At 41.2% G+C, this 22,193-nt stretch overlaps 1 protein-coding gene across 7 annotated transcripts in view; it reads right to left on the reverse strand.

Moving 5' to 3' along the window:
* LOC107378123 (kelch-like protein 29) overlaps positions 1–22,193 on the reverse strand; it is a 404,331-nt gene that overhangs the window by 20,356 nt on the left and 361,782 nt on the right. The gene's annotated exons all lie outside the window — the stretch shown is intronic.

Raw genomic sequence — 22,193 nt, forward strand, 5'->3', positions numbered from 1 at the left:
AGGCACAAACAGACGTGGTGAGATGAAGACCCAAAGAGCCGAAGAAAAACAAAACACCAGTTCACTGGATTGTGTCAAGTCGACGTGTGCGTTTTAACTATAAATCTCTTCCCTTTGTGTTTTGTGTGTGTATACATGCAGATGTGTGTGTGTTGACTTGTGGTTCCATTAGCGCTGTGTGCTAGCGGTGTAATGCCGCGCCTACGGGCCGCTGATCAAAGGCGCCACGCCGACAGCTCTCCAGCTGGAGTGGGCCTTCGTTAAGGAGCCGCAAACTGATCCAGGATCTGTGATTAAAATCATCCATTCAGGCTAAAGCAAACTGTAAGGTTATGAAGTTCATTATTTTCAGCTCCACACAGCTGCCCCTGTGCACAGTAACACCCGTGTTGAAAACGCCAAGGTCGGGTGTTCCTCAGACTGTTTACATTCCAGGAGAAGAGTCCGAAGGAGAAGAAGAACGCTTTTACTTAATCGAAGTACTTTATTTGTGATTAAAAAAATTAAGCAAAACATATGTTGATCAATAATAATCAAGTGAATGATCTGTGGAATAAAGATGTCATGATTTATGTGTTTAATGAAAACAGGACTATTGCACAGACAGACTGATCCTCATCTCCATAGAAACACATGACACATTGTTCCAACCAATCAGAGCTTTCGGCTGCCGCAGGAGAATCTGGCTTGTTGACTTAAAGTGTCCAATCCGCTTTACTAAAACTTATCAACAATTCAGAGATATAAAACAAGGCAACGCCATTTTAAGCTCAGTTCCATTTTGACTTCAGTTCTATTCACCGTCATCCTAAAGAGAAGCACAGCCTGGCCAGATGTGTTTTCTTCTTTAAACTAAGAACTGTGAAGTTGGAGATTTTCGTCGTTTAACAACCAGACGACATCCTTTCAAAATAAGAGCACCTGCTGACGCTGCCGATTGGTACCGGGGTCGACCCTTCAGACGGGCTTTGACGTGCTGCGACCGCTGCTTCGACAGCTCCAGTACACATCCGAGGTTCTTGGACCTGGCATTTCCTGATCTACCTGGGAGGCCCCCCACTGGGTATGTACACGGCAAAATAGCAGCTCATGTCATCACTTTATAAGCCTCGTGATATCTAGTCATAACAAAGACTACCAGATTCAATGACGTCAGCCTAAGGAGTCTGAACCAACCATACACACACACGCACCAACACAACATCCAAATCCATTTTCATCCATCACAGAGTTAGTCCTGGTAGATTGTTAAGAATTTATAATTAAGAAATTAAAGATTCTCAAACGATCCCAACTCTCTCTCCTTTCTTGTCTCAAAGTCAATACAGAGTGTTTAATTAAACTCCCTGATGATAAAAACAGCCTATTCTTCTGATTATAACAAGTGATCTACTTACAGTGTATTAAAATACAACTCTAGATAGTTACATCACTCTATTCCGTTACAAAACCTTAATCAAGGTTAGTGTCTTCATATGAAAGTCTGTTGCCAGCATCCTGTGGACATCCACCACCACCCTGAAACACTTGAGGGATGCTCAGAAAAAGCAGACTTTTACCTAAAAAGTAGCTTTTTTCTCTTCTAATTGGATTTTTCCACTGGGATCAACAACCTTCATTAGGCCACAGGTGTCTTTTATTTTTCTTTTATGTGCTAGTGTAACAGTATTTATTGCTGCAGCTCCTGTGGCATTTGATGTCGGGCTGAATTTAAATGAAACCAGGGAGCACTAGCTGCATCAACCTTCTAGTGAGAAGGCTTTTAGATAAAGTGCAAGAGGAGATGGGCGAATTACCCTTTGGGAATACTCTCCTCGGGGGTCCGATAATGTCCTTGGCAACTGCTGCAGAGAAGGGAAGGGGGGGTTAAATGGACTGTCAGTCTGGGAAGGTGGTGACAAAGAGGCCACTCCAGGAGAGGTGGACTCCAAACACTCACAAGTGCCAATTAGCGTTGTTTAAACACGAACACACACCGGAGTAAGTGCTGAGACGGCGTAACAAACACGCGCGTCTGAGTCTCCAGCTGATGTAATTACCCCTCACACCACATCAGGGGTGTTGCGTGAATTTAAACATCGGGGGTGTCGCGTAAATTCAAGGGTCAGACGGTGCTGAGTGATGCTGATTACACAACCGACAAGAGTCCAACAGGACTGCTGGAAGCAGCTGGTCACCATCAGGAAAACAAACACAAAAACAACTTCGCTACGCCACGTTGGCTGCTGGTGAGCAAATTCCCTCTGGAGATTTTCTGGAGCCCCCCCCCCCCCCCCCCCCCCCTACGCAAAACCCCCAAATTAATAAAAATTGATCATGAGAAGCAGATCGAGTTACAAATCCAGTCGCAGTTGGTTTCAGTGTGAGGCTGCCAGGGCTGCAGCGCCCCCTATGGTGGATGGCAGTAAGGTGTCGCGTAAATAAAATCCAACAGGATACGCCTGAATCGGAGGTGATGAACACAATTATTCAGCTGATTTTGACAGAGAAACTCTAATTAATAGTCCATAGCATTAGAACATAAATAAATTAGGTCTGTGATAACTTCTCACTTTGTGCATCGTAGAATTCTCCCAAAAACAAATTTGGAAAGATTAATTCAAAAGCTGCTTTTTCATGAAGAGAAGGAAAAAGTTGTGGAGTTTCAGGTAAAAGTTGTTTCGGTCTTAGAATGCTGCAAAACCAGCCGGCCTTGATCACCACAAGGACCTGCTGGTGACCCGAGGATGTAAAAGTTACCTCATGCATGCTGGTCTAGTCCGTAGAAAGCTCTGAAATCAGGATCTTAGAGCGGGGGGCCAGTGTAGCGGTACCAGCAGCAGTAACCCACAGTATGATTATATAGAAAATGCTTCATCATCTATAAGGGTCCATTCCTTATAGATGCATGCGCTGTTTGCTAACCCCTCTGATTATGCCTTGTTAATAGATGCCTGATCGATGATGATGCATACATGTGAACCCTGACAGGTTGGAAGTGAAAAGGAATTATCAGATGTCTTAGTCTGACCACTTGTCTTTGAAACATAAAAACCTGTCCTTTATGCGGTTAACCGGTTATCATTGATCCTGTTTGTGATTGTTTGGGAGAACAAAGTGAGGCAGACCCCCGCAGACACAATCTCACTCTAGAGAGCTCTGATCCAGGATGCTGAGTAGTTTCATTATTGGTGCTGCTTTAATACCTCCACCGATGTCATTAAACACAAAACCTCAACGCTATTGACAAACGCTTTACTGCATTCATATCATGGTTCAGACTTATTGTCATTAGTGATCAATTAGAGCTAAATCTGCCTTCTGCCTGGTTCCAACCAGCCATAGATTAATTTGTAAACCAAAGGAGCCACTTCATGTTACATTAGCAGTATGTTTAGCTCCACGACTGAGCTAAAAAGACTGTTTGAGCAAAACTGCAGAGGCTTGATTTGCAGAGATCTGCACATATTAAATGACATAAAGGTGTAGGGTTACGTTTGTGTGGTTTTTAAGGGAGGAGAGGATCACTTTCATTGGAAATAAACCTCTAGACGTGTAATTTAGATGAGCAGTGGCATCAGGAGAGGTGGTTTATTCACACACAATTATTCAGCTGATTATATATACATATATATAATCAGCTGAATAATTGTGTGTAAAAAAATATATGTATATACACACATGTATGTATATGTATATATATATATATATATATATATATATATATATATAATTTACACACAATTATTCAGCTGATTATATATACATATATATAATCAGCTGAATAATTGTGTGTGAATTATATATATGTATATATATATATATACATGTAAATATATATGTATTTATATATATACATGTATGTGTATATATATATATATATATATATATATATATATATGGAATAACCTGGATGATGAATTAAAAAAATGTGCAACTACTGATCAATTCAAAAAAATGTATAAAGATAAAATGCTAAAATCGTATGATTTGGTAAGTTGAGGATGGAGGATTAATGTTTTAGTAGTGATATTATTTGTGGAAGTAAGAGAGCGGTTTATTTTTTGTGTATAAGGCTATTTTGTACTTTTTGTTATTTATCTTGTCTTAGTTAAAGGGGGTAGGTCATATAAGATTTTTTCTTCTTCCTCCCCCTATTTCACTTGAATGCTTATATTCTGATTTGAAGTTTGTATATTTAAACTTTGAGTGAAATAAAGAATTGAATTGAATTGATTTGAATTGAATATATATATATATATATAATCAGCTGAATAATTGTGTGTAAAAAAATATATGTATATACACACATGTATGTATATGTATATATATATATATATATATATATATATATATATATATATATATATATATATATATATATATATATATAAAATTTACACACAATTATTCAGCTGATTATATATACATATATATAATCAGCTGAATAATTGTGTGTGAATTATATATATGTATATATGTGGCAAGGTGGATAAACCAGGGCCCGGGCGGGATTCGATCCCCAGACTCCCAGGTGAGAGTCATACGCGCTAACCAGTCAGCCAAAGGGACATCCCCTTGGCCAAGTAGCCAGGGCGCATGATCAGTCGGGACATTGTGACAGGACACTCACACTGTCACATATATATATATATATATATATATATATATACATATATATATATATATATATATATATATATATATATATATATATATATATATATATATATATATATACACACATATATATATATATAATCAGCTGAATAATTGTGTGTAAATTATATATATATGTATATATATAATCAGCTGAATAATTGTGTGTAAAAAAAAATATATATATATATATATAATTTACACACAATATTATATTCTGATCTGATCAATGCGTGCAGACTCTGCTAGCCCATCTCAAAAGTAGAGAACAAAGACAGAAGTGAGGTCCAGATAATAATACCTTCATAGGAAATGGAGTCTTCTTTTCAATAGGAGGCGTATCATTGCAGCAGGGCTTTCAAAAGGCCATTAATGTAAACACGGCGCTGCTCTCATTCAGCCCAAAGGGCCAGGAGTTCTTCTAAAGATGAACACGTGCAGGTCAGAAGAAACTCGGCGTCTCAGATTGTCAGAGGTCACCGCGTTGATTGAATTCATTACTCAAGCAATTCACCGTCAAGCTCTTAACACGGACCATGATATTAAGACTGACACTAAAAGGATATGAATCCATCTCCTCCAAGACGGAGGAAGATGAAACGATTGTAAAAACAAAGCGTGTCTGTGTAGAGGTGTCTCGTCTTTTCCTCACTGCTGCTGAGTCACTGTAGGAGTTTATCCATCAAGGTGTTTCGGGACATCGATCAAGATTTTCTTTGTAAAAATGAAAAAGATGTTTGTACACAATGACTGATCTCTGCTTGAAGCCTCGTAATCGCATGTAGCTCCTGACAGGGCGCGTTTCATCACGCGGGGACAATCATCTCCAAAATACAGCTGCGGGATTACAGCCGAGCAAACGACGCAGGATTGGGTGCATTTATGCTGCCTGACAGAGACAAAGACAGGACTGATGGGAAAAGGGACGGAGGAAGAAACTGTGAATGAAACAAAGCGAGCCGACTCTAGAGCAGATTTTGCTTCAAATATGTCTTGTGGATTCAAAAGAAAACGAAAGCTCCTGCTCGTACGGAGAGCCGACATGTTGGCAAATCAGAATCATCACTTAGAACCAGGCTAGTCCACGCAGAGCGTCTGTGTTGCTGCACGGGAGCCAACTAGCATCGGCCTGGCCTTTGTTCTCTCGTGACCGGACTGGATGAGAGCCACAGTGTTCCAGGACCACAGGTGAAATTGGATGGTTGCTGTGGAAATGATGCAGTCGCACCTGCCATGTTTGTTTATGTTGACATCAGAGGGATTTTCTAGTCCTCCACCTGCCTGCCCGCCTGCCCTGAGCAACGCTAATGAAAGCCAATATAAGCTTAATATGTCAGTCACCAGACGAGTAGGAGGCCACGCACGCGCCATGTCTGCGATTAGGGCTGCAACAACGAATCGATAAATTCGATGAAAATCGATTACTAAAAGCGTTGGCAACGAATTGCGTCATCGATTCGTTGTGTCGCACAACTCTTCCAAAAGCGCCCCCCCTTCCCGCCCGCCGTTGCGCGCAGACCAGAGCAAGTCAGATCAGCGCGAGGGAGAGCCGCAGATCAGCGCAAGGGAGAGCCGGCAGATCAGCGCGAGGGAGAGCCGCAGATCAGCGTGAGGGAGAGCCGGTAGCGGCAGATCAGCGCGAGGGAGAGCCGGCAGACTTGCGCTGCTGCGAACCGGTAGGCATTGTTGCACAGCGATCCAGGCAGCTGCTTCCAGCGCACGGTCCATTCTCAAAGTGGCGCAACCAAAAAACTATAATTAGCACACGATCGTTCATGTCCGCACATGTTCTCTATTTTCTGTCTTATTTGTGCCTGAAGCTCGCTACTGCGGAGCTCATCACCTGTGCTGTGGTGATGTCACCTCACGCAGCATCGAAAACGCGCTCTGCACTTTTCGGTCAGGAGATCCCTTTGATCTGCTCAAAAGTAACTGATGAGGTGAAAAGGTAAGAATCCAGGCAACAGATTTTCTGGAGAGTTTAGAGGAGATGCAGGAAGATGAGAGACAGACAGGACAGGAAAATAGTTCAATAAAAACAAGAAAACAAAACAAAGTGTTGAAAAGTAAAATGTAGGTAGATTTATCACCACTACACGTTTTTACCTATAAAAAACAATAAGTTATACACATGTCATATTTACACATCTGATACAATTCAGATCACCTTCAAAACTCAGTCACACACCCAGGGCCGTTTCAAGACATTTTGGGGGCCAAGGCAAAATGCCCCCCCCCCCCCCCCCCCCCAATAACTGGGCTCCCCAGAAGCCTCTGTGTAATTCATGCCCTCTCCAGTAGTGTTAGTTATACAGTGTTTATAAAAGCCCCTCAGACATTACTGACATGTTCTAATATTATCAGATGAAAAACTAAATTATCAGACATGCTGTCTCATCTGCTTCTTTTATAAACTTGCAAAAAGTAACAAAACCATTTGAAAGCCACTATTTGTGGATTCTCTGAAAGTTTCCATGGAGTGTGTGACAACTTATTTTTTCATTGATCCTATCGTCTAATCTCACAGCTGAAACAAGCATCCTTAATAATCTGTGCACAGGAAGCTTACTGATGCTGTAGTAAAACAAAAGGTATAATAATTTATTATTAATAAAACCTTGTTGCAGCACTAAAGCAGAAAAATTAGATTTTGCATTAAATATGCAAAATATTTACATATGAATTGTTTTAGAGCCCTTTAATTGGCAGAATCTGATATTAATTTAGTTCTTACAAAAAATGGGTCCCAACATGGTTTGTGTGGCGTTGCCATAGTGTGACGTCATAGGCACAGATCCCCTGTCCTCTTGTTTGGAAATGGAAATATGGTCACCCTACATTAAACAAACTGTCCACCCGGGCTTTTGCACTGCACAGAGACGCTTCGCTGCCTATGACTTTGAACGTCAGTTGAGAGTCAGTCTCATGCAGACTAACCAATGAAGAGAGGGCCTCAAGTTAAGACCCTCTCCTCATTGGTCAGTCCACACGAGGTGGGTCAAAGGTTACTCTGGGCGGGTTACGTGTTGTCAGGCATTCAAGTATTGAGTATATTTACTGCATATTACAGTAAAATATTCTGTATGTGACCACATTATGGTGATCCTTGGGTCGTGATGATGGAGCCCTTGAATATTGTTGCCCAGGGTACAACAAAGTGTTAATCTGGCCCTGGTTCTGCCGTCACATTCCCGCAGAAACTGGTTGATCACACCGGGGCCAGACTACTAGCGTGTGGTTTTACAACCACAATGTCCTCAGAAGCAAAAACGCTTTTAAAAGGGAGGGAGGAGTCCTAACTGTTGCTGCAGGCGTGTTGTGTGAGAGTGCAGTTATATACTGGTTAATATATTTTTGGGTTCAGTTGCTTTCATGTGGCCTAATGTGAGTCTATTTGGGATCATTGGAATGATCAGCAGCATTTCTTGATGTGACTTTATGGCAGTTGCCCAGGGCATCATCGCAAGGAGGATGGCATTCATTTACTTTTGTTTTATTTGGTATTTTTTCAGTCATTTTTGGAAATAGTGATCAATTTTGATTAATTCACAGCCTATGTTTAATTACATTTAAAATAAATGTCAACAGATGAGATCAAACAAAACAGATGAGAATTGCCCTTAAGCTGTTTAACTTGGACCAAGCATTTTAGGTCACAGAAAGATGTAGCTTAGGGTCTCTGTCTATACACCTTATAAGACAATTTAGGTGATGGCATGTTGTTTTTCTGCTATTGAACTGTTTTCTAATAATGTTGTGTTAAATAAAGTGAAGGAAGGAGAGAAATAACGTTTCCCTAGCAGTTTTTAAAAATTTCCCCATGTAATCCGATTAATCGATTAATCGTGTCGAGACCCCATCCGATTAATCGATTATCCAAATAATCGTTTGTTGCAGCCCTATCTGCGATAATTATTTATTAGATGTGGACTATAACGTCATGAAATTCAAATCGCACCCAACTTAAGTAAAATAAGCACTTCTTTCTGTTTAGATTTTATTTTTTTGGATGCTGACTCAGCATTCCTCTTTTGATTTCTTCCAAACTAGTTCCACACTGTTTTAGAAATTTCAACAATTTATTGAAATAATCAACTTATTCAAGACATGCTGGCTCTAACGTTTGGTATTTACATAATGCATACTTTTTACGTTATTCCACTTTTTCTGCACATTTTCAGCTAATTTGAAATGAACGTGGAATGCTTAATATGATGCAAAACCCTGTGCTGTTCAAATGTTTACTCCCTCTGCATACTTCAGTATAGGGACTTCATTAAAATTTTAAAATGAATCACCAGACTTTCAGGTATTTTTGTGTGCTTCAGCTTTTTGTTTTGTTTTATAGTTTTTGTAAAATCACATTTTAAATTTGAGAAAAATTCTGCTTCAGTCAGCATTCAAACTGCATTTCAGCATGAAATACCTCATTTTTTATTCTAGTTTTCCTGTAATAATCTTTTAGATCAGAGCAGCACAGTTTCACACTCGGATTGCTTGCAGGGGACCTCAAGTCACTTTCTGCTCAAGACAAATTTTTGAGGCTGAATTACAAAACTTCTGAGAGAGTTATGATCAGCTCAAGAGCCTCATCACATATCTGAGACAAGCCCAGCTGCTCCTCCAGAGGAAGGGAATCCTTCCAAAAACAGCTCACAGAAATATTGTTTTCTGCAGAAACAATTGAAGCATATTAGAGCACAGCTGGGAACCGTAGTCTGTAGCAAACAAAAGCCAAAAGAAAGCAGAGGCGAGCATTGATCGAGAGCTAGATTAATAAACATTAGATGGCGGTATTTATGGCAGCAGCGAGGAATCAGAGGACTTCTCTAAAAATAAGCAGAAGAGTAGAAAGCTCATGTTCATGCATGGCCTGCTGATGTGTTGTACATAGAACACTGTAGAACACATCAACACACTACGTACAGTTTTCACAAAACAGATAAGTTGCTTTGCTTTTGAAGCTTTATTTTCTTTCAAAGTTGTATTTCGTTGCTTTGAATATTTTACAGCTCAACCTGCAATTGAAAGTAACAGAACTAAACTGATTTAAGTCGTATTTATCTGTTATTGGTCTAAATTGGTCAGGTAAATATTAAATATTTCTCCAGCACCCGAGTTAGTCAAGGAGTTCCTCAGGGTTTAGTGCTTGGTCCAGTATTTTTTAAACATTCATACTTTTTATGTGCTTCTCTCAGAGGTGTGACCAAGTCACTGCTTTGCAAGTCACAAGTAAGTCACAAGTCTTTCCAGTCAAGTCTTGAGTCAAGTCCAAGTCAAAGACAAGCAAGTCCAAGTCAAGTCCAAAGTCAATGATCTGGAAGCCCAACTCAAGTCAAAGTCCTTAACTTTGAATTTTCAAGTCATAATCAAGTCATCTGTCCAATTTCAATTTATGACAATAATAAATAAATTCCAGTAATAAAGCTTCTTAAAGTTTCATTTATTTGCTCAAACAAGCAGAAAGTGCAACTGAAGTGTATTATAAACAAAGCGCTGCTGCATTTAGCAGTACAACATTAACCCCGAACGAAGAATGATTTATGATTTTTGTTCATGTCGTGCCACTTTTGTGCTAAAATATCAAATATGCTCAAGTCATCATCAAGTCAACAGATGCAAGTCGATTCAAGTCACAAGTCATTGGTGTTAAAGCCCAAGTCAAGTTATAAGTCTTTATAGATTGTTTCAAGTCAAGCCAGAAGTCATTAAAATAATGACTCGAGTCCAAGTTATGTGACTCGAGTCCACACCCTCTGGCTTCTCTGTCCATTTAATTTCGCCCACTTCTCTGTGGGTGAAGCAGCCCCAGAAGGCAGGCTCAAGCTGTTCCCTACCCAGGAACCTTCACCAGCTCCAACAGTGGGATCCCAAGGCATTCCCTAGCAAGCGTGGAGATATAATCCTCCAATGTGTCCTGGGTCAACTTTTTATTTTTAATAAGTAGTTTACAGCCTGCTGAATTGCTGAATGGCTCAAATCTGCACTTGATTTAATTTGGACTTGTTGCTTTTTTGGAGCTCCTTAAAGTGTCTTTGGTTTCGAATAAATAAAAAAAACCAAACAGAAGCAGCACATATTTATGTTCCTGAATTATTTTCTGTCCTTGAATTCAATGTGCGTCATGTGAAACGGTGGGCTTCACGAGCTAAGAATAAGCCATTCGGTGATGATGCTAGTGAGTTGATTCCCCCCCCCCCAACCCCCCACCAAGCCCTCGCTTTGTAACATTAACCAGGAAAACGTACATCTGAGTCACAGATAATAAAAAATGAATGGATACAATAACGTGTTGACTGTTATGCAAGGCTGCTTTTACATTTGCTCTGTGACATCAGCCAGATGTGTGTGTGTGTGTGTGTGTGTGTGTGTGTGTGTGTGTGTGTGTGTGTGTGTGTGTGTGTGTGTGTGTAATCCTGATTTGTGGGGCAGCTGCAGAAGACCTCAATCAGCATGCTGCAGCAAAGCTGGACTAAGCTTCAGGAGGCAAATAAAATGCAGCGAATGAGTTTGGCCTCGATGCTGACCGCACCACTCTATCCTGTTGGTACCCTTCCACAACAGCATCCCTTATATTCTATATTTAACTAAAATCACGTCTGTTTTTGATTATTGAAATTTAAGAAAGTCTAATTTATTTAATATTTTAACTTTCTTTTCTCCCCTCAGCTGTTCTTGAGTGATATTAGCTTTATGTCCGAGGTTGTTCACGCTGTTGGAGGAGACTGGATCTTTAATTGGGCTGCAGGCCCTGGTGGTCCTAAATCTGTTGTTTTCTGCACATATCCAAGGTTCTTAAAGCACATGTTCATGTTTTGCATGCTTTCCCTCTGTAAGCTGTTACTCTACACAACACTCCAGTTGGTGTTTGTCAGCATGCAATTTGACTAATTCCTCTGTTGAAACAGGTTCAAACCAATAGTAAGATGATGTATCTTGGAGTTCAGCTTTAATGGGTTTTAACTGTTTCTTTGGCACTTTTCCTATCGGCCCTGTCTCCTCCCTCGGAGAGTAGCCAAAGTCCCAGTACCCTAGTCTGTGTTCAGCGTGGTCCAACCCATGGTACCAAACCCTAACCCTGTATACAGGCTGGTGAAAAGCTTTAAGGCACCTCTGATACTAATTAAAGTTAAACACTTCATTTGAAACATAATTATATTGATAATTATATTGAAAGGATTATTAAGTCTCTTAACCCCCAGAAACCCAAATTTAGAAAACAACTGCAAACTCTTTTTTTAACCTTTCACATGTTGTTCTAGGAGGCAAGATAAACGGGCCTATTTACACATTTTAACAGCCAATAGTGTTGCAGAACTGAACAATAGGACCTATTAGCAATGTAATTGTGGTTTTAAAAAGAAAAAAAATGGGGAAGGTTTATTTTTGTAGACTTAAATCCGATGTTGTAATATTACAACCGTGGGTCTCTGGGGGGGTAAAACAAAAATGTCCACACTGAGCCTTTAAAATTTAATAAAGGCCCAAAGTGACTCAGGTTAGTTTCTCTAAAGAATTCTGATGTGCTGGTACCGTTTCATTAAACAGATCACTACTTTGCACTCCATCATCACGCGGGCCACCTTTCTCAGTGGCCTAGTGGTAGAGTGTCCGCCCTGAGACTGGGAGATCAGGAGTTCGACTCCTGGTTGGGTCATACCAAAGACTTTGAAAAAATGGGACCCAATGCCTCCCTGCTTGACACTCAGCATTAAGGGTTGGATTGGGGGGTTAAACCACCAAATAGTTCCCGAGCGCGGCTGTGTCTGCAGCTCACCGCTCCCCCAGGGGATGGGTCAAATGCGGAGAACAAATTTCGCACACACACCTGTGTGTGTGACAACTAATGGGACTTTAACTTTAACTTTAACTTTAAGCATCAGCAGCAACAATGACAATAGTAGAAGCTGAATCAATGAGGCTAATTTTTATTTCAACACTTTCCAACCAGTCTGAAATTCCAAGGCCCCACCCCTATGGACACCGCACACCAAAGGGAAGGCACTCCTCTATGGATCTGACTCATGATGGCTGACCAGCATCAGGACCAACAAGATGTCTCTTGATGTAAATGCTGACCTGTACACCTTGGACTGGAAATCACAGGGAAGACAGATGAAAATAACAGTAAATAATTTGTTTAAAAAGGCAGAAAAAGCCAGATCAGATGTGATGTAACCATTGAGGAAGCACCAGCAGCATCAGAAAGACTTTTCCTCCTACTCTTCATCACATCTGGGATCATTAACAATCTATGGGCTGCCCGTCACTGAGATGGTGACATGTATAATTTCCCCAGACACATAAATGACACTATTTATAGAGGAAGAAAGGAAGATGAAAAAAATAAACAGACGTAGACTCTATAAACCTCGACACTGACAAAGAGATCCATTAAGCGACAGAGAAGCATCACGCTGCAGCAGCTACGAGCTCACAAACGAGAAACACGCTCATACGTTTAAACCGAGTTTAGAGCAGCAACATTTAGCTTGTTTATAATCTTATATTATGCATATAATTAATCTAAAGGATGAATTCTTGATGGAATGCGCCGATTATTCTCGAGAATTGCTAGACAATGATCAGGCGTTATTTACGTTTTGTAAGTTTATTACAAACACCAGTTAAGGCATGGACAAAAAGGACCAAACACAGCTTATTGTTTCATGCATGGAATTAAGACAATTGTTAACCCAAAGCTTTATGGCAGTGATATGGATTAACTGATCTGCAATAAAGTGGAAATTTGGTGACACCAAGATTATAGGAAAATGGGGAATAATTTCTAAAAGGGGCAAAGCGATTGTGTGTGTGTGTGTGTGTGTGTGTGTGTGTGGTAGCAGAGAAAAGATGATAAATCTTCAAAGCTAAACGTGAATTTGGATCGAAATAAACAAGCCAGAAACTCTGATAATCTGAATTCAATAACCAGGCTTAGCGTGAAAGTCAGCCAATGAAACGAAACACAGACATTTCCCCTTGTCGCCAGAGGGTGGCCAGAAGCTGAAACAGCCTGGGTCTTGGCTAGTGCCGAGGACTGAGGCCTGTAGGATGTTTGGCCCCGAGTTGGTCGACGAAGTCTGTTGAGTTCAGGAGAATCTTGTTCCCCGGGAGTGGCTTGACTTTTGAGGCTCCTTCGCTTCAACGGCACCGAAAATGTGGAATTCAGACCATGAATCAAAATGATCCCAAACATAGTCGAATAAAGAAAAACTGTTCCAAATTGGTTTTAACTCTTAATATGAAATCTCTCCGTACGGGCCACACAGACTTCCGGTTTCACGTAGAAAAACAAAACTAAACGGAGGTCTGAGTTTACTGTAACTTTTGAGAGCTAATGGCTTAACAACTTTTATGAGCGTTGATTATCTTTTGCTGGGCCCAGGTGTTATAGCCCAGCAGAGGTTTGCTTAAGGCATTTTTCTTCTTTGTTCTGCCACCATGAGGTCTGAACTCTGGTTTTATAAACGGTCTTGGTCACACCCACTTGTATTTCACTCATTAACCACTTGATGGCACTGTGGCTCTTTCAAATAACCCAGTCTTCCCACCATGAGAGATTCATGCTCACAATTTCACATTCTTCAGAATCAGCTGACCGGGGTAACTTAATCAACACGTATTGTTGGACCTTCATCTTGTTTCAGGAAGTTGGGTGATCACAGAGGCCATTCTTCACCACTCTAAAATGTGATCAAAGAAGATCGATGACCTTTCGTTTAAACAAATACTTATCATGTCCTGCAACGTTCTTTAGGCCTCAAAAAGGTACATTAAATACAGGAAAAAACCTATCAGTGTGGATCCCGATAAAGTTAACTGAGAATATAAAAAAATGTTGATTTCTGCTACACTTGATATCTAGATAAAGTTGTAATGAAAAAGTCTCTTTAAACAAAATTTCTTATACCAAAAACTCTAATTTCTAATGCAAAAGCATGAATTTCTCCAAGCAATCTCTTTATTTGTCTTCATTTTTTAATTTAACCATCAGTGACACCCCTAAGGGGTTGCCAGAGGTGGTCATTGACACCCTACATTGCTGGCCATCCCATTGCCCACACCCAGGGAAGACCAGTGTTCTTTATGCCATATTAATAAAAATCAATAAAGGAGCATTTATTTTATTACTACAGGCTAAACGTTCCCAGAGTCGCCATGAAGATGAATTTAGCGTGCCACCCCAAAATTTTCTCTTGCTCCATGGCCACCCTAAAAAACTTTTCTGGGGGCACCACTGTTACCCGCCACCCTTTTAAAAACACCTACATGAGTTGTTTTCTTTAATAAAATATAACTGCTTCACATATAAATGTAGAAGTCCTGTTATAGTTCAGTAGAAGTTAAAGTAAAACTAATGTTACAGTTCTGTCTTATTCTGACTCACTGAACGCACAGCATCTGGTTTCCGGTGGACGACCATTCACACAGACTACGGTTGATGTGCTGAACGTCTCCAGAAATCTGCACCCACAAGAGAAACCTTATAACTTAAAATTTAATATCAAACATATAACAATATACCTGTAAAATAAAGTGAGCTACAATAAAATATGAACTGATTCTCCTGTCAATAATAAAACAAAAGTCAGAAAAAATAATGCAACGCAAGTGTTATTTTGGACTGAATAACTTGTATGCGTTTTAGAGGGAAAGTGCATTACTGAACATTTTACAATGTAAATTTACTCAATTATAGCCAAAAGGCTCTTTTCTATTGGTCATTTAAAAATATTCCTCATCACTGTTCCACAGCTCACTTTCTGTCTGGCTCATGTAATTTCTTTAACTTCATAACGTTTCGCATGCGGCATCTGGAGAAATAAACCCCATGTGGAAACTTTCCAGAACTCCGCATCCAGATCAGCACTGCACCACAGGTGGTTTGAACGCTCTGAAAGGACTCAATGATTCCGCATGGCAGTCGTAAGGAAACCGCATCCGTTCCACATTCAGCATCCCAGAAGAGGTGTTTCATGCTCCCGGGTCAACCCCAGGACACGCTGGAGGAATCTTATCTCCACGTTGGCCATGAAACACCTGGGGTTCCTGTGACAGAGAGTCAACATTATATATCCTTATGTGTTTTAATTGACATTCGTTTTTGTATAATTCTCAGTTGTTTCATTCACATTCACAGTTCCCACCAGTGGAGCTGGGGGAGGTTGCCAGGGAGTGGACGGTTATGGCCTCTCTCATAGAGCTGCCATCCCTGCACCCCGGACAGACGGATGGATTTTATTAAAGCCTCTAAAAGTCTGCATCCCTGTGCTGAACAAGCTCCAGTAAAACCACTGCACCCACAGCAGCTCCAGCCCGAATCCCTCGACTATTAAGCAGAAAACAAATTATGTGTGCATCTGAAACATTATACCTGCAAACCATCTTGGTGTTGACATTCCTGTTGTGGGCCTTATTGCCTGCTGATATTAGCATTTTGCTCAAAGCAGGCGTCATTAAACCCAAAGTCTTCAGGATGGAGTCATCCATATGCAGCGCCATGCTCGGCAGTGCTTAATTTGGTTTCTATAATGCCACTGGAACAGGCGCGAGAGTTTTGGGGGGGGGGGGGGGTATTTGTATGTGAGCGCATCAATCCCTCATAGCCCTCTGTGTCCTGTCAGAAGTAATGAACTGAGAGCTTGTGATTTGGCTGGAAGAAAACAGGGCCGCTGTGTGAATCAGCTCCAGCCTGGAGGGCGTTCAAAACAATTTGCACACATGCTTTGGCATCATTTGCTTGCATTAACATTTTTCACATTTACCCAGAATGTTCATTAGTAGCTAGGTGGTGGGGGGGTGATATCAGAAGAGGAACATAAAGTATTTTATATAGTTCAGGTAAAAATATTAAAACGGCTGAACCTTTCTGGAAACTGGCCCTCGATCACAGAGCTGAGCTACTCGTGGTGACTCCCTTTTCACCTAACCGGGCATCGATCCGACAATTCGAGGAGTGTGGCGGTAAACAGGGGACGGAGAGGAGGAGTGGAGGACGGCGCGAGTCGATCTGTGTCGTGTCAGCTGCCATCTGTGTGTCTGAGCACATCCTAGAAGCTGTGAGGCCTGCTCCCAACACCTCCAGCCTCACGCCGCTCACCGACACTCACACGTGCTGCACATTTCTACTAAACACAAGCATCACTTGCTCTCTTTGTTTACGCTACATGCTAGCCATCCCAGAACAAAGCACTGATTTGGATTTCCAGCTAGAAGTTAAATCAACACCAGTGATTGGAAAGCTGCAGTGTTTAATTCAACTTGAAATCGGATGGTTCACCCTGCTGGTGCTTTTGTGTACACAGACGTCCTCACATGTGGCACGAGTAACTTGCACAAACCCACCTTTTACCACGCTCTGTTTCACAAAATGCAGCTCCCTGCAAATAGACAGGAAAATAAACCCAGCAGCTTTGTGACAACTAATTCCAGCTCGTTTGTATGCACCTCTGTTCCCCGAGTTGATTTCCTCAGCGTATGACAGCTGTTGGTACCTGTGTTCCCTCTCCCTAGGTCGCTAATCAATGTCTGATGCTGAAATCCGCCGAGTCCTACTTTGTGGAGGGATGACTCAGCGCCACTCAGAAAGGTTAATGTTTGGTTATAAGGAGAGAGCATCGCTTCGCTAAAGCAGAAGTCGCAAAAAAAATTACATTTAAACTTATTCTGGAGCTATTTGAGGAGTGAATCCCACACCTAAAGGCTTGGGAACTGAGCTCGTCTGACTGTACGTTTTAACCAAATATGGAGACGTTTGGAAAAAGCAGCCGAAATATATAAAACTCAAGAATTATTGATGAAGTCAGGATGATCTGAATGAGGTACGATGGAGAATAAAGATAACTAAAACCTACAGGATAGTACCCTAAAGGACTGTGACAGAAAGGTAAAGCCTGGGACCACATTAAGGCTCAAAAGGTGGACATGTTGAGATGATGTCATTGTGTTGTCGATATGCTCGTGTTTTTTTTAAGAATAAGAATAAGAATACCTTTAATAGTCCCTCAGTGGGGAAATTGCAAATTTCACATTATTCATGTTAGCACCATACTCTGTAAAATGTAAAACCTCTGTGAAGTTCATTTGAAGTAATGTTTTACTTTGCTTTGATGTGGATGCATAACTTGAGCTTTGAAATCACTTTTTGTACTTTGGGTTTGATCAAAATCAGCAATCAAAAAACAAAGTAGAATTCAGGGACATTTCTCCCTTAAATCCGTTATTTTCTTGTCACGTGACTGTTAGCCGCCAGAACATCTGCTCCGGTGGTCGCCATTGCGTCATGGACAACTCTCTTCCACACGGTAAGAGTTCAAAAAAAGTTTTACACTTCTTGGGAGTTCCTATCAAGAAACGTGTCGAAATAAAATGTTTTACGTCGTCTTTATTCTTGTTCTTCTGTTTAGATATCGTATTACTCTTGTTGCCGTTGTTCGCCATTACTTAGCATAAACCAAAACGTAACAGCTTATCCAAACGCAAGAAGCTGTTAGCAAAAATGCTAACAGTAGCTTTACCAAGTTTAAATAAACCAAACATACCCAGCAAACAGACCAGCACGGAGGAGAGACGGCTACCACAAAAACAGCTCTCCTTTTTTTTTTTTTTTTTTTTTTTTTACCGTGTCCTATCTGGCTGTGAAGCAAGCAGAATTGATGTCTGAATGCTGGTGACAAGCCTTACAGATTTACTCTCAGGTGGCGCATCAAAGCTTCTGCTTTTAATGTCACGCCTGATACTTAAAACTTTATTGTTATTGTTATTGAGTGCTTTGTAATTCCGACCAGACACGGAGACAGAGGTGAAAGAGAAAGGAAAAGAATAGGTGGGGGGGGGGGGGGGGGGGTCCACAAAAATAAACAATGAGTCTGCTTCTAGACCTGCAGAAAAAGAAAAAAAAATGGGACACAACAACAATACCACAAGATCTAGCTATCACTGCGTCAACTTGATGAAAAAATATATAATCAACATTGCTTAACTGAAAAATCATGATAATAAATCACAGTGCATTAAGTGCCCACCATAGTCTTAAGACCTGTGTTTAACGTGCCCAAGCCCATACTTTTGAGAGCACCATGTGAGCACCTGTGTGTGTACACGCGCTTGTTTATTTAAGGTTTCTCTATAGCAAAAACAGCTCTCCTAATGTCTGAAAGAAGCTCCTTTATGAAGGGAAAAACGCTCCCGGTGATTTTCCACATCTGCGATAGAGACGAAGCAGCGCATCTGACCCCGGAAGTTGTTGTCCGTTGCCGGGAGACGAAGGCAGGCAAAAAGGAATCTAGTAGCGGATGGACATTGTTCCGGGTCTTCGGTATTTGGTGGAGAAGTTAGTGTCGACTACCGGATCAGACGTTGACAAATTTTTAGAATCGAGCCGTCAACGTCATCGAGGCTTCGCTACAGCTCTAGCCCTCAGCCACATCAAGGATTAAACACAGCTCCTTAGTGTCATGGCTGAACCGGTACCCAAAACTACCGGTATAGCCGTAAGGTTCCAGCGGCCATATTTGCTCCAAGGACTCTTTACCGCCAAAAGGAGGAAGCTAAACTCTACACATGTAGAATGTAGAGTTGCGGGGAGCACCACCCCCTGCAGGCAGCTGATGGATCGCTATGGATTTTTCACAGAGCAAGGTCTGTGATAGCGGCGACGGCGTGTTCACGCTCTCCTCTTTCACCTCCTTCTCCTCTCGGGTAGAGGCTGAAGCATCGGTTGTAGACACGTCATCCATCTCCTCTTGCTTCACCATTTTCTTAGAGGTATTTCTTCGACCTTTCACCATTCTGATACGTTCTCAGTCTGTCCCGCTGAAATGGATCAGAGCTTTTAAAGAGGCAAGCAGGGTTGGAGGGCGGGATGTGGGGTATTATGTATGAAACGGAGGGGATGTGGGAACTGTGGGGTGAGGTAACCTAACACAATAGAGTTATCAATCCTAACTTGACGTAAAGTGGTGCAGATTGAATACATCAAAGCAGATCATCAATATACATCTTGGCAAAAGGGGACTACAATCAACAACTTCATGCATCATTACACAATAGTCATCAGTTCATTTCTTGACATGTAGGGTCATTAAAGATCATATCACAAAAGGTCATAAAACAATACACCTGTCAAGTTTGACGTAAGGTGGTTTGGGGGAAAGGGCATAAAGGTCAAAAAACAATAGACCTGTCAAAAAGTTTGACGAAAGCTGGTTCCTTATATCTCTCTTCTGAAGTGCCTTTTTTCCCTCCACCTGAACCAATCCTCATGTAAACCCTCTGATCTCTATTAAGGTTAGCGCGACTAGGGTTGCGAATGACCACAGTCACCAATTCTTGTCATGTGCCTACTCCTATGTATGTATGTCTGATCTCAGAATTGTGTGTACTGAAACTCTATTTTCCCTCTGGAATTAACAAAGTATCTTTGAATTGAATTTGAATTTGAATAACGATAAACAGGGTTGGGCATCGTTTGATTTCGAACGATTCTGATTCCAATTCCTTGTTTCGATTCCGGTTCCTATCGATTCCCGATTCCGATTCTTTCAAGACATGACATGTTTTACATGAGCCAGCTAACCACGGGTCCTACTTGATGAAATATTCTTAACTTCAACATGAATTTTAACTCTATGAACAACAACATCACCTTCATTTAGACAAAAACATGTTTTGGAGATAAAAAGAAAAAGACTTGCAGCACCACCAGTGTGTTTGTTTCTGACCACAACCAAATTCTGGAACAAGCCTCTGGGATGAGAGGCTAAATGTCTCCAACATATCCAGAAAGGTCCAGCTGTTTTCAGCTAAAACGCTCAGGATGATCATGTCCAGGATGACTGAGAACTACACCTCCATGCTGCAGCAGCGTTCAGTCAGAACAGGAAGTGAAACTTAAACGTAGCTGCTGTCAGTAACTACCTAACAGATTTTAAACATTAAAACTCTCAACAGAAATAGTTCAGAAAGGAAATTTAAATGTTCACAGCTTTGTGTGATGTGGACACGTAATAAATAATTTGTAAATGAAATGTTACAAAAAATACGTAAATGTGAAATTTGTTTCATTCACACCGAACGATGAATGAAAAAAAATTGCTAGAAAAATCATGGTTGAAGATTTCATAATTCATGCATCGAAGAGTTAAAAGTGAGTTATCAAGATTTTCCAGCACCTTAAATGCTCAAAATGTCTCTTAAAAATGTTTCTTTACACTTTCATGCACTCATAAAAACTTGCTGACATTACCAACCTTGTTTGATTCTTTTTACAGATTTCTCTTTGGATCCTTTGACTGTCAGATTGTGAAACCAGTGATTTAACCTCTGAAACTCTTCTTCAGCCATAAACTCTGGAAGGTCCCTAAATCTCCTGAAGGGCAGCGGCACTGTTGCGCGGTTATTTGCTTAAGGTGCACACATCCGACCGACTGCGTGAGCTGACATCTGGGGCTCTGATGGAGTCTGTGAACAGCCTGAGAGCGCACTCATCTGACAGACTGGAGTCAAGGTCAGTCAGGAGACACACACGCCGCCGCCATCGCTGTCGGAGAGCGCACACACTCGCACACATCTCATTAACTCTGGTGGATTACGGCACATTTCAGGCTAATAACAGACATACTTTTACACACAATGCATGGATGCACACAAACACACAGCACAACTATAAGAGCACATACGGACACAGACCTGCCGCCTCGGTGTCACCTTCAGCTAATCCTTAGTTGACAGAGAGCAATCCATCCACTGGCCGCACCTATTTACCCATAATCCCTGAAAGTGAACTCATTAAGAGCACAAGCCTCCTTCCTCTGCACCTCGGCTCACAATCTGGCCACACAGACACATTCATAAGCACAAAAACTTTGGATATGCTGTACGACACCCGTGTAAACTTGAAAAGGCACCTTGAGAAACGATCAGGAAAAGAAGTTTGAGAGCCATGATAATATTGAGTGTGTGTGCGTGTGTGTGTGTGTGTGTGTGTGTGTGTGTGTGTGTGTGTGTGTGTGTGTAGACGCAGATTTAATTGGATGGGAATGTCACGTAGGACGGGGACATGAGTGCTGTCGGTGGTGTAGGTCGTACACCAATTACTGCTCCTTCACTCTTCAAAACTAGATGGGAGATGGAAGGCTGAGACCTCACTTCATTACCAAAGCAAGCTTCTGTGTTGATGGCAGCCAAGTAGGGCATCCCGGTGGGGGGGGGGGGGGGGGGGGGGGGGCACTTCCTTATTATTACTGCAAACTGAGACACGGTGCGTCAACGTGGCTGGTAATGCACAGTAGCAGAAAAGGCAATGATGACTGGGTGTAAGCAAGGCCTGTGTGTGAGATTTTAATAGAGCTTTAGCTGGTTAATTCCTGCCTAAATGATCAGAGGGGGTAGAAGAAGAAGAAGAAGAAGAAGAAGAAGAAGAAGAAGAAGAAGAAGAAGAAGAAAAAGAAAAAGAAAAAGAAGAAGAAGAAGAAGAAAAAGAAAAAGAAAAAGAAAAAGAAGAAGAAAAAGAAGAAGAAGAAAAAGAAAAAGAAAAAGAAGAAGAAGAAGAA

Source organism: Nothobranchius furzeri, chromosome 2, assembly GCF_043380555.1.
Source record: "Nothobranchius furzeri strain GRZ-AD chromosome 2, NfurGRZ-RIMD1, whole genome shotgun sequence".
Classification (NCBI taxonomy): Eukaryota; Metazoa; Chordata; class Actinopteri; order Cyprinodontiformes; family Nothobranchiidae; genus Nothobranchius; species Nothobranchius furzeri.